This window comes from Suncus etruscus, chromosome 14 (genome assembly GCF_024139225.1).
Source record: "Suncus etruscus isolate mSunEtr1 chromosome 14, mSunEtr1.pri.cur, whole genome shotgun sequence".
Lineage (NCBI taxonomy): Eukaryota > Metazoa > Chordata > Mammalia > Eulipotyphla > Soricidae > Suncus > Suncus etruscus.
This window is the reverse complement of record NC_064861.1, coordinates 75,294,961-75,308,998: the sequence shown is the minus strand read 5'-3', so window position 1 is coordinate 75,308,998 and position 14,038 is coordinate 75,294,961. Positions and strand designations below refer to the sequence as shown.

Here is a 14,038-nt window from a genome sequence, read left to right as displayed (position 1 = left end):
TAAGTTTAGATTGTTAGAGTCTGAATCTCTTGGTTCCATTGTTGTTGACTTTAGATTAGATATTTAGTTCTGTTCTTTTTTTAAATCTCACCCGAGACCTCGTGGCACTTGGCCCTAACCTTTCTCTCCTCACTCTTTTTTTTTCTTTTTTGGGATTTTGGGTCACACCTGGCAGTGCTCAGGAGTTACTCCTGGCTCTCCACTTAGAAATCGCTCCTGGCGGGGCTGGAGAGATAGAATGAAGGTATGGAGTATGCCTTACACCCAAAAGGATGGTGGTTCGAATCCTGGCATCCCATATGGGCCCCAGTGCCTGCCAGGGGCGATTTCTGAGTGCACAGCCAGGAGTAACCCCTGAGCTCTGCAGAGTGTGACCCAAAAACCAAAAAAAAAAAAAAAAGAAAGAAAAGAAAAGAAAAAGAAAAAAAAGAATTACTCCTGGCAGGCTCGGGGGACCATATGGGATGCAGGGATTCGAACCACCATCCTGCATGCAAGGCAAATGCTTCACCTCCATGCTATCTCTTTGGACCCTCTCCTCATTTTTTTTTTTTTTTGGTTTTTGGGCCACATCCGGCGGTGCTCAGTGGTTATTCCTGGCTATCTGCTCAGAAATAGCTCCTGGCAGGCCCAGGGAGCATATGGGACGCAGGGATTCAAACCAACCAACTTAGGTCCTGGATCGGCTGTTTGCTAGGCAAACACCACTGTGCTATCCAGCCCCACCTTTTTTGTTGTTGTTGTTTTTGACCTCACTCTTAATGTTACAAAAAATGCAGAAATATGAGGTAGAGATTAATTTGTGTCCCATGGTTCTATGGAAAAGGTGGGAGTCTCTTTCTAAAAGATACAAAAAGGGGTAGCAGCTATTTGCATAGGTGCAACAAAGTTGCGGTAAATAGGAAAATAAAAGTTTGGCATAAGAAAGGGTGACTTGGGGCCAGAGACATAGCACAGTGGTAGGGTATTTGCCTTGCATGCAGCCAATTCAGGATGGACAGTGGTTGAATCCTGGCATCCATATAGTCCCCCATGACTGCCAGGAGTAATTTCTGTGTGCTGAGCTAGAAATAACCTCAGAGTGCCACTGGGTGTAACCCAAAAACAATAAATAAAAGTTGACCCTACCCTTGAAGCATCATGACATTAGACCAACTACTGGCCCCAGGCATACCAAGTTGTTAAACCCCAAAGTCCTTTCTTGTGGTACCTCCCAAATTTTTCAATCATGGTTGTCACAGTCAGACGTCAGTAATTAGAGATTTTCATTGTTGTACAGATCCTATGTCGAAGTTAGGGTGTTAAAAATGTCTTCTGGTTTCATCTCACCATTATGTGGCAGGCAGGAAACTCACAGGGAAAGCAAGTTGTTGTTATTTCCAATTCATCAGGGTGTCACATGAACACACCCTGGAGCAAGTTGGTGCCAGAACAGCATTTGGGACTTCCCCAGTAGAAGTTTGATTTCTGGTGCTGATGCATAAAACTGTGCCAGGAAAGATGGGATCCAAGGTTTGGAGGTGAATGTCCAATGTATAATTGACTGAAACCTAGGTCAAGTCACTGTGGCACATGTTCAGGATGAAAGGTCCCCTTGCAATAAAAAGTGTAGGAGTTCCTAGCCTTATTTGATAAGAACTTCTTTCTTTTTTATAAGACTTCCTTCATTTTAATGTGCCTATGCAAATAGAACAAAGCCACTGAATATACTGGTGCATAATGAGGAAAATAACTAGTTAAACAATCCTTATAACCTGGTACTAACATGAACTCAGAACCCAAGAGAAACTTATCTACTAGAATTTCCTACTAAACAAATAAAAACAGTTGGAGAAAACTACATCTATGTAAGAAAATACACAATAAAAATTAGACCTATTAAGAAAATATACCTAGGTAAATATACAAAGGAAATATACCTATCCCTTGAAGTCTTTTGAAATAGTTTGCGAAGAATAATATCCAGAACGCGTGTTCAGCATGCTATGTGGTAATGTAAGAGCTGAAGGAAAAAAAGACTCATAGCCATCATGGATCAGGAAATGTCCTGGATCAGAGGTTTTCTCAAAAGCCAAATCTGGTAGCTATCAACAGTCCATAGCAAAGATAAATGGGAGAAAAGGGACTGCCAAGAGTAAATCAGCAGGTGCGATGGTGGCAGCTTCATCCTGAGCCCAAGACAAGGAGGGCTGGGAGGCTGTACTTTTTCTTTTGTTGGTTACTATGTTTGGTGGGGGAAATATTCAGATTCCTGAGTTGTTAAGAACTGAGGGGCTAAAGGGTGAAGTAGGAAGAACAATTCAAGGGTGAGAGAGTAAAGGATAAAAAAAAATAATTTGTAGGGGCTGGAGCAATGGCACAGGCTTTAGGCGTCTGCCTTGCATGTGCTAGCCTAAGACGAACTGTGGTTTGATCCCCCAGTGTCCCATATGGTCCCAAAAGCCAGGAATGATTTCTGGGCAGATAGCCAGGAGTAATCCCTCACACCGGGTGTGGCCCAAAAAAACAAAAAACAAAAAAACAAAAAAAACAAAAAGAAACTAAACAAACAAAAAAAGATTTGTAACATGATAAATAAGGGGGGGATGGAAAGGTTATATATAACAGGAGGAAGAACAGGCATTATGCACAATATAGATTGTACATACAGTGGTATTTCAAGAGTATATTATACATACAAGTTTAGGCAGTTGTATGTATTATACAAAGACATTAGAGATGGTCACCACAAATACTCACAGACAGACAATGAAGATTGATCCATGCAGCTGAAAAACTGAGCGAGGCTTAAAAATTATAAAGCCAGGGACCGAAGAGATACCATGAAAGTAAAGTATTTACCTTGCATGCAGAAGGACGGTGGTTCGAATCCCAGCATCTATATGGTCTCCTGAACCTGCCAGGAGTGATTTCTGAGTGTAGAGTCAGGAATTACCCCTGAGTGTCGCTGGGTGTGACCCCCAAATCAATATATATATATATATATATATATATAAAGCCTGCAGGTCAGATAGAAAGGTTAACTATTTCCTAGGCAAATCTTCATTGGTGAGTGTAAACTTTTCTGAAGAAGGGCCTTCTTGATTAGAGTATTCATAGTACATTCTAAAAATAATCATAATTTTGAAGTCTAGAATACTAAGTAATGTGGTAGAGAGGACTGCAAAAGGAGTTTACACCCTGAAGTATCATCTACTAAAGGGTCTTTTTTTTTTTTAAAGCCTACAGCACCCGGTATTCCCAGGTGGTCTCCCATCCAAGTATTAACCAGGCCTGACCCTGCTTAGCTTCTGAGATCAGATTAGATCAGACGCGTTCAGGGTGGTATGGCCATAGACCATCAATGGGTCTTGAGGATCCTGGCTTTTTTTCTGAAAGCAAATCGACAGCATGGGCATTATGATACTATAGAAAATTTGTTTGAATTGAAATATAATTTCAAAGGGCCAAAGCATTGGCACAAGCAGTAGGGTGTTTGATTGCACGTGTCTAACCTAGGACGGACCGTGGTTTGATCCACCAGCTTCCCATAGGTGCCCAACCCAGGAGTGATTTCTGAGCACATAGCCAGGAGTCACCTCTTAGCGTCACTGGGTGTGCCCCCCCCCACAAAAAAAGAAACAAAACGAAAAGAAATATATTTCAAAAGCATACTCAATGAATGAGCACTATAGCTAGAGCCTATGGCATGCAATTGCCTAATCCAGTGTTCTCTATGGACACAAACATTAGATCATATTAGCAGGCCAAATCATAATGTAAAATGAGGGGCCAGAGGAGTGGCGCAAGTGGTAGGGCATTTACCTTGTTCACGGCAAACATAGGACAGACTGTGGTTCGATCCCCGGCATCCCATATGGTCCCCAAGCCAGGGGCTATTTCTGCGCTCATACCCAGGAGTAAACCTTGAGCATCACCAGGTGTGGGCCAAAAACCAAAAAAAAAAGGAGCAGCTGTAAGAAAAGATGTTTGAAAAAATAACCTGTATTCAATGGCATTAGGGCCTAGAAAAAAATCTTGGTTGCCTGTCCATGAGGCATTCAGGATAAAAGGGGACATAGCATAAATATTAATTGAGACATAACTTCAGCTGACATTCTACAGATTACTCAAATTTAATATTTACCTGGATTTATATAATCTTTATCTAATAACTATTACTTTTTAGAGCCTCTCAAAAAATTACTCAGATGTGGGGCCAGCGAGGTGGTGCTAGAGGTAAGGTGTCTGCCTTGCAAGCACTAGCCAAGGATCAGGACCGGGGTTCGATCCCCAGGCGTCCCATATGGTCCCCCCAAACCAGGGGTAATTTCTGAACACTTAGCCAGGAGTAACCCCTGAGCATCAAAGGGGTGTGGCCCGAAAAAACCAAAAATAAAATTACTCAGATGTATAAACACATCTTTTTTTTTTTTTTTTTTTTTGTGGTTTTTGGGTCACACCCGGCAGTGCTCAGGGGTTTTTCCTGGCTCCGTGCTCAGAAATTGCTCCTGGCAGGCACAGGGGACCATATGGGACGCCGGGATTCGAACCGATGACCTTCTGCATGAAAGGCAAACGCCTTACCTCCATGCTATCTCTCCGGCCCAATATAAACACATCTTATGAGAAACATTTGCATACATTCTACTATTTTTTATTTAGTTTTCCAGAATAATTACTCACCCTCAAATCTAATTTTGCTCTTAGCTTATGTGCAGTCATAGTAAGGGATAACATATCAGGCATAACGGTTCACTATGATTAAACCAAAGCAAATCTGTACTGACCTGTTACTGAGAAATTGCTGATAGCAAGAAGCAGTTTCACTGGTTTGGAGCGATAATGTGATAGGTTATTTGCCTTGCATGCTGCTGACCTGGGATGGACCCAGGTTTGATTCCTTGCATCCCATATGGTCCCCCGAGCCTGTGAGGATTGATTTCTGAGCACAGAGCCAGGTATAATTCCTGAGCACCGCTGGATGTGGCCCAAAAACCAAAACCAAAAAAAAAAAAAAAAAAAAAGCAACTTGAAAAGTGAACCTATCGTGTGTCCGAAATATGCCTTGAACAATTTGCCCGTGTCTTTTGTGGTAAATTAATTAGCCTTATGATTTGTTAAGTAATTCATTATAAATATCATACCTTTTGCATTGCATAAACAGATCTTGACCCCAGAGGGACTCCTTGGCCTCTGTTTCCCATTTGCTCACCCAAGTACAGACCTTTCAAGGGACCCCAGAAGATTCCTTTGTGTCAAGACCAATCGGTCTGTGACAGGAACGTTCCTTCATTTCCCTATTTTTTGTGTTTTTCATGATCTTGTCAAGTGATTTGTACCCACTTGTGGATACGTTCACATAATTTTTACTTTTTTGTTTTTATTTTATTTTTAGGGCCACGCCACGTGATTCACACCAGGTGATTCCTGTCTATGCGCTCAGAAATCACTCCTGGTTAAAGGACCATATGGCGACATGGTGTTTGCCTTGCGTGCTGCCACCTGGGAAGGACCTAGGTTTGACCACTGACATACCATATGGTCCCTGGAGCCTGCCAGGAGCGATTCCTCTCTTTGAAATGGTCTCCAGGTTGAGAAGGTGAAGGGTCTGGGCACTTGGGCCAGATGAAGACAGGTTAGCAGAGGCCTCAGCACAAGAACAGCGGGTAGCTGTCCCACAGCACTGCCAGGCTTGCAGAGCAGCAGGGAGCCTGTCTCCCCAGAAAGACACTCCCTGGGACCAGTAAGACTGGAAGCTTGTCCCAGAGGCAGGGACTCAGAGGACTCCCAGCACATTTCCCAGAACTTTCCTGGGGCACCGAAGTGGGCCTAGAGAAGCGGTGGGTTCTTGGGGTTGGGGCGGGGAAGTTTCCTGAATGTGCTCAGGCAGGGCTGACTCCTACCTCTGTGCTCAAGACCAGTCCAGGCGGAAAGCGGGGGTCCCTCTGGGGTGCGGGAGATCCCCGCAAGAAGAGACAGCAATTCCAGCACCGAGAACTGGACTGACTCTCAAGAAACAGCCCGGGGTCTGCTCCAACCCGCTGGCAGCAGCCACCCAGACACCCACTCGGGGCGACCTCCCGTCTCCAGGGCAACAGAACCCGACAAACCCAAGGGACTGTGACGCCCCGTCCCTCCGTCTCAGGACACCCCGCCTCCCACGCGACGTGCGGAGCCCCAATCTCCCGGTGCCCGGTCCCCAGCCCGACCCTCGCCCACCCACCCTCGCCTCGCTCGTCTTTCCTGGCGCAACCGCTGCTCCCCTCGCTGTTCTGGCCCTGGTCTCTGTGAGCTGGCAGGACCCACCGATGGCCAGAGGCGCGCTTGGGCTGGGCAGGCGCCCTGGGCCTAGGCTGCCTGGAAACAGCGGGGATGGCCTGGCGGGGTGCGGCGAGGGTGCCTGACTCCACGCCACTGTCCTTGGACATGCGAACCAGAACGTCAGGGCATCAGGGGCCTGTCCTTTCAGGGGGACCGAGCCTCCGGGGAAGAGCACTGGACCCCAACTCGCCAGACTCAGCCAGTCTCTGAGGGGCTCCGCCTCCTGGGGGCCTCGGGGATCTTCCCCACAGAAAGTGCCTTGGTCCGCACCTCCAGTCGCCCAGGCAAAGGGCCTCTGAGCCTCTTGGTCTCTGTCAGAACGGAGCAAGAGACATGGGGACCTCATAGCCACAGTGCCTGACACGCCCTCGCATCAGGCAGCCCGGGGTGGGATCCCAAGAGCCCCCCTCCCTCCCTGGCCAAGGCCTTTCCTCTGGGCTGTCGAGGCGGCCCCCCACCCCGGCCCTAGCCCACGCAGGGCTTCCTTCTGGCCCTACTCTCTTCAGGACTTGGGGAGCCATGAGGATGCCCTCGGATCATGCCAGGACTCACACCACGTCAGCCCCCTGCCAGGAAAAGGCCCTTTCTACCTGCTGTCTCTCCAGCCCCTCAGCAACTCCCAATCCCCCTAGTTCCAAAGGGTGTCTTGGGGAGTGATGGTGTACTGGGCAGCGTTCTTGCCTTCCCTGTGGCCTTCTCTCTTGGATGCTGGGCAGTTCACAGGGTCCCCGAAGTCCTTCCAGGAAGTCTTCAGAAATGAACAGCCAGCAGGAACCCACCCGGAGAACTGAATGGTGTGGCCCACGATCCAATGGCTGAACACAATTCTAGAGAATTAGATGATATATGACATCTAATCCTACGCTATTAAATCACACTTTATTACATTACGTGATGTTACTTTACATTACATTATATTAGGGTAGAATAACATGTTATATTACATATAATGTATTAATAACTAAATTATACATGGCTATATAACATGCATAATATAAACAGATCCATATTTTATTTCTATGTATTTGATGTATATTATAAATATCAATATCAGTATATTTGATTTATGATACATTGTTATAATATAATTTGTTATTTTATTCATAATACATAGAAATATAGAAATATAAATGTTTACTTATTTTATTTCTCTCTATAGAGAACTATTGTGTAATATACTAGGAGATGATGTAATTATAATATGTCATAATATATAACAATCTACTATCATATTATCTCCTAGCATATTATTTTATACACCAAGAACATCGCAGCACTTAGAACATCGCAGACCAGAGTCCAAGCACCATGGGTTGAAATGTTGCTTGGCAGGTAGTCAACATGGCTTCTATTACTGGTGTCCCCTCTGTTGCCTCGAGCACTGATAAGAGTGATGTCTGAGCACAGAACCAGGATTGACCCCTCATCGACGCCAGGTGTGGCCCCCCAAAACAAATATAAATGTGTCAACATAGAACAATTTAGAAATATCTGTCCCATTCTTGAAGAATCTTAGCCCCAAGCAAAGGGCAAAGGCTGTCTTTGGGGCAGTTCCTTAGAGGGGAGTCAAGGCGTTCTGTCCTGAATGATTTAGTATTGAAACAGATGCCCCTGGAACCTAGAAGCATGTGCTGCCTTCCAGTACCACCAGTTTTGGCTTGCTTATAGTGGCCTCTGTGGGCCGGAGTTAGAAAGGCAGGATTTGTGTGGGGAGTGGAGAGACAAAAGAGTGGAGCCCTTGCATGGCATGGCGTGATCCTTCCATCACCTCCACGTCCATCCATTTGGGACCAGTTCACCTACACAGCAGCATTGAGGCCTCTGTTAGGGTTCCACAGTTTGGGGCCAGAGGCTCTTAGACACCAGCAAGTTTGATAGATGCACGTCTTCAGGGACTTTTTCAGGGCATAAACTATTGAGAGAGTGTATGGGGCAGTGGAGCAAATGGAAATCAAGGAAAGCAAATTCAGATCAACATCACAGAAACAAGTTAGCATGGAAATCTGCATGTGTGGCTAGACACCAATGGACCTCAATTCAACAAGTCTCTGGAGCCCAAAGCAAAGAAGCACACCAACAAAAGGATGCCTCACTAACTGGGAGATCCTGCTTCCTCCACAATTGGGCAGGAAACAGTGGCTTTTTTTGTTTGTTTTTCTTGTTTTTGGCCACACCCACCAGTGCTCAGGGGTTATTCCTGGCTATCTGCTCAGAAATAGCTCCTGGCCAGCACGGGGGTGGGGGGGGAGGGGGGATATGGGACGCCGGGTTTCGAACCAACCACTGATTTCTGACCATAGATGAGAAAAAAATTAATTTTTGTTGTTTAAAAAACTGTGAGGCTGGAGCTGTGGTCCAAGCAGTAAGGCATTTGCCTTGCCCGCGGTAGCCTAGGTCAGACCACAGTTCAATCCTGGGCTTTCCATATGGTCCCCCAAGCCAGGAGCGATTTCTGAGCGCAGAGACAGATGTAACCCCTGAGTGTCACCATGTATGGCCCCAAAACCAAAAAATAAATAAATAAATAAATAAAATAAGTAAAAATAAAAAAGTATAACATAGTTGACATAAAATAACTGATCATATATATTTGTTTCAAAATAAAGGAAAGCAAAGTTGAGAGAAATAGAAATAAAATTAAAAGATAAACTAAAAAATAAAATGGAAGAAGGTGCCGGAACGATGGTGCAGAGGAAGGGTGTTTGCCTTGTACGCAGCTGACCCAGGACAGACCTAGGTTCTATCCCTGGCAACTCATATGGTCCCCAAAGTAAGAAGTGATCTCTGAGCGCATAACTTGAAATCACCCCAGAGCGCCACCGGATGTGGCCCCAAAACCAAAAAAATAAAAAATAAAGAGAAGAGAAAGCACATATCAAGTAAATTTACAGAAATTATTGAATCTTCAATAAAGTCAATACAATAGCAGAAGGTTTAGTAAGCTCATTTTTTAAAAGTTGAGATAAAGGGGCCGGAGAGATAGCACAGCAGTAGGGCATTTGCCTTGCAGACCCAGAACGGACAGTGGTTCGAATCCCGGCATCTCATATGGTCCCCCGATTCTTCCAGGAGTGATTTCTGAGCAGAAAGCCAAGCGCAATGCCTGAGCACTGCCGGGTGTTACCCAAAAACCAGAATAAAGTTGAGATAAACAACAACAAAAAAAACCCACTATAAAAAAGTGTGTGCATGGCAATTATTGTTGTTTGAATATGCATAGCAAAATTTGGGGAAAATAGAAGGGAAAAACTTTTGGCCTAAAAACAGGGAGACCTGGGGCCGGTGAGGTGGCGCTGGAGGTAAGGTTTCTGCCTCGCAAGCGCTAGCCAAGGAAGGACAGCGATTCCATCCCCCAGCGTCCCATATGGTTCCCCCAAGCCAGAGGCGATTTCTGAGGGTTTAGCCAGGAGTAACCCCTGAGCATCAAAACAGGTGTGGCCCAAAAAACCAAAAAACAACAAAACAAAACAAAAACACATGGAGAACTTACCCATGAAGTATCCTGGCATAAGACCAACTACAACTACAGGCTCCCAGCATGCTATATTGTCTAACATCAAAGTCTTTCACTTTGCGCCCAGTAAAAGCCCTTCACAATCATGGTTGTTGCTGTCATGTCTTCCTTTCTTAATCTGTTATATCTCCCCTGCTTTGGCTCATTCAATGCAAAAAAAGCTCCATGGATGGAAATTCCATGCAACAACCTAATGGCTTTTCTTTTCCACACAAGATGAGAAAAAAAAAAGATTAATTTATTTCTTCATTGACTGCTTGGTTCGGGGCACACCCAGTTGTGCTCAGAAACCACCCCTCACAGGCTGAAGGACCATATGGGATGCCCGAACCAAACCGGGTCCCTCCGGAGTTGGCCACTTGCGTCTGACTTGCATTTGGCTGATCTGGGTTTGATATCTGGCACACCATGTGGTCTCCTGGAATGATTCCTAATTGTAGATCTAGGAGTAAACCCTGAGTAACCTTGATGTACCACCCCACAAATGCAATACTGCTATGCTATCACTTTGGCCCCAGGATGAGAAAATTTTACAGATGTGCAGAGAAATCAGTTGTGAGAATGTCTCAATTATATCATTCACTGCAGAATCACAGAAGTGCTTGTAGTGAGTTATTTACTTTTTCTTTGGGCCACACCTGGCTATATTCAAAAGAGTTCTTCTAATTCTGCAATCTTTAATAGCTCCTGTCTGGTATGGGGTACCCTAGGGGATGTTGGGAATTGAACCTGAACTGGGCTTGTGCAAGGAAACCACCATACCTCCTATATATTGGCCCCTGTTGGCTTTGGGGCCACAGGTGGTGGTGCTCAAGGATTACTGGTGGCTATCCATGCAAGAATCATTCCTGGCAGGCAGGAGGACCATATGTGATGCCTTACATCAAATTCAGATCAGCTGAAATGAAAGCAAACACTATTCCCCCGACTAGGCTATTGCCCCAGCCCCACCTATCTTCTTTTTTTAATCCAATTACAGCTCCTACTTGGGAACATCATGGAAATGGTCCAGGAATGGTATTCTCATCAATGTTTGGAGCTTGGTTAGAGGTCAGTGTGGTGCCACTGAGCACATGTCTGAAGGTCAGATGGTGTTCTCCCCCCTGCCCCGAATGAAAAGGACTACTATACTTGCCATTTAGAACATCTATCTCATTTGGATATATACCTCCTAATATATATTAGAACAATATACATAGGAGGGAAGATGGTTTCCTTGCACATGCGAAGTTCAGGTCTACTTCCCAACATACCCTAGGATACCCCACCAGAAGGAGTAATTACTGATTGTAGAGTTTAGAAGGAACTTTTGAATACAGCCAGGTGTGGTTCAAAGAAAAAAAAATCTCACTATAAGCACATTCTTCCCAAATATCAATGTGTTTTTTTTTTTCACTTTTCATTTTAAGTTTAAAAATTTTTAAATTTGGGGCTGAGTGGTGGCACTAGAGGGGCCGGGCGGTGGCGCTAGAGGTAAGGTGCCTGCCTTGCCTGCGCTAGCCTTGAATGGACCGCGGTTCGATCCCCCGGTTTCCCATATGGTCCCCCAAGCCAGGAGCGACTTCTGAGCGTATAGCCAGGAGTAATCCCTGAGCGTATAGCCAGGAGTAACCCCTGAGCGTCACCGGGTGTGGCCCAAAAACCAAAAAAAATAATTTTTTTTTAAATTTGTTTAATTTGGAGGCTGGAGAAGTGGCATTAGAAGTAAGGCCTTGCAAGCACTAGCCTAGGACAGACTGAGGTTGGAATCCCCTGACCTCCCACATGGTGCCCCCAAGCCATGGGCGATTTCTGAGGGCATAGCCAGGAGTACCCTCTGGACATCAAATGGGTGTGACCAAAAATAATTTTCTTTCATTTCTTTTTAGTTTGTGTGTCCGCTGCAGGCAGTGCTCATTTCTCTTGGTTCTGTGCTCTGCAACCAACATGGTGCTGGTTGGAGGCTTACATACCATGAGAATCTTGAAATCCAGTTTTCTATTTCCACGCAGAGTCCTTTTTAGAGGAATATGGATCCAACTGACTAAGTGAGGTTAAATATCAGTCAATCGTACAATTCATATATTAAAAATAACAATGGGGGCCAGCGAGGTGGTGCTAGAGGTAAGGTGTCTGCCTTGCAAGCGCTAGCCAAGGAAGGACCGGGGTTAGATCCCCCCAGCATCCCATATGGTCCCCCCAAGCCAGGGGCAATTTCTGAGGCTTAGCCAGGAGTAATCCTGGAGCATAAAATGGGTGTGGCCCCAAAAACCAAAAAAAAAAAAATAACAATGATTAGGAGTGCAAAGCCAGGAGTAGCTCCTGAACACTGCAGTGGTTGGTTTCTAGAAAGGCAAGGAAAAAATAGGTATCACTGTAGCCTTCTGGTTGCTCTCCACAAAGATTCCTGCAACCAGGAGAAGACACCAGGTATAGAGTTCGATCAAAGAATGACACATATACCCCCAAGTCATGGTCTATTATTACTTTATTGGTTCCCAATCATCAGCTAGACAGTCTCAATCTCAGATATTTCTATTAGCAAACTGGGGCACCCTAAAGGCTGGGAAAAGGGAGGACCTGGCCAAGAACGGGGCAACAATTGTGGTGCAGGCCCATTTCATACAAGGCACTTTGGCCATGAAACCATGTCAACAATGCCTGCACCAGCACTTCCAGAGGTTGCATTTTTGTTGCCTCTGATGTGAAAAATGAACTCGTTTGATTCAGGGAGACTCCCTTCTTTTCTTTCTTTTCCTGGGTCACAAAGGCAATGCTCAGGGGCTACCCCTACCTATGTGCTCAGAACTCGCTCTTGGCTAATATGGGACACAAGGGATCAAAACAGGTCTGTCCTGGGCCTGGAGAGTTAGCACAGTGGCGTTTGCTTTGCAAGCAGCCGTTCCAGGACCAAAGGTGGTTGGTTCGAATCCCGGTGTCCCATATGGTCCCCCATGCTTGCTAGGAGCTATTTCTGAGCAGACAGCCAGGAATAACACCTGAGCACCGCCGGGTGTGGCCGAAACCTCCCCCCCCCCAAAAAAAAAAACCAGATCTGTCCTGTATCTGCCTCATGCAAATGCCCTACCACTGTGCTATGGCTGCAGCCCTGATTCAGGGAGATTTCTGAGACCTTAAAGTGTTAGCAGGCAATTGCATGTGAGAATATCAATTGGTGATAACAATTTGCTCTGGGGATGCAGTGAAAACTCCCCCACCCATTACATCTGTAGGGTTCCAGACCTTACTGTAATCAGAGTGCTGAGCAAGTTCTGAGTTTCTCCCTTTCCAAACACATTTAGTGCTTCACAACACTGAGTATACCCATGACTCTAATGGTCTGGAAAAAGACGTCCCCACATTCCTTACATGCTGACAATGGTTTCCTTCCTCATATTGGTTCTGCCCACACCTAGTATTGCTCAAGAGTCACTCTTGACACTGCACTCAGGAATCACTACTGATGGTGCATGTGGGACCATATGCAATGCTGCACATCAAAGTCCAACTAACTAAATCTACCTCTTACCCCATCTGTATTTATGTAATCAAGTTTGTAAATGGAACTTTGGTCCCACATTCTATACATATAGTTCTATCAAACATAAATTTTCCTTCATATGATAACTGATCATTCAATATCTTCAATATATTCTTTTGTTCCTTACAAATATGTAGAATTGTGATGTCTAGTAGTTTCCAGAGGAACTGAAGACGTTCCCACAGAAAGTTTAATGCAGAATGATTATACTGACCTATGTGTTCCCACACTCCCAACATAAGATATCTCTCCTGTATGAATATCCCTGTGCTGGAAAAGGGTTGAGAACTGAGTGAAACTTTCTATGCTTGTGAAACACATAGCACAGCGTGTATGTGCTTGCACTGTACATGGCTTACTGCAATTTTTTCCAGAGCATACCATATGGTCTCCAGAAGTAACCCAAGTGCTGTTGGCATGGTACAAAAAAAACAAACACAAATAAAGGTTTATTCATAATATCCATTTTTTTTTCTGTTTGTAGACACACCTGACAGCACTTAGGATATACCCCTAACACAGTGCTTAAAATTACTCTTGGTAGACAAGGCAAATGACCGAGGTGCTTTGCTATTGCTCTGCCCCCAAATATGCACGTTCAAAAGTAATCAATGCCTTCTCACATCCCATATGTCAGAATTATCTCTTGCTTAAAATATTTTTTTAGGTGGGATCATACCCTGTGTTTCTGATTATTCCTG

General features: G+C 45.0%; 2 protein-coding genes and 1 non-coding gene across 3 annotated transcripts in view; 1 reads left to right on the top strand and 2 right to left on the bottom strand.

The window, feature by feature from the left end:
- ZNF91 (zinc finger protein 91) overlaps window positions 1–14,038 on the bottom strand; it is a 693,978-nt gene that overhangs the window by 208,497 nt on the left and 471,443 nt on the right. The window lies entirely within an intron of this gene.
- Window positions 1–14,038, top strand: part of LOC126027241 (zinc finger protein 93-like) — a 594,792-nt gene that overhangs the window by 238,657 nt on the left and 342,097 nt on the right. The window lies entirely within an intron of this gene.
- LOC126028903 (5S ribosomal RNA) lies at window positions 3,220–3,338 on the bottom strand. The gene has a single exon (XR_007502588.1). It is a non-coding gene; the product is annotated as a 5S ribosomal RNA (ribosomal RNA).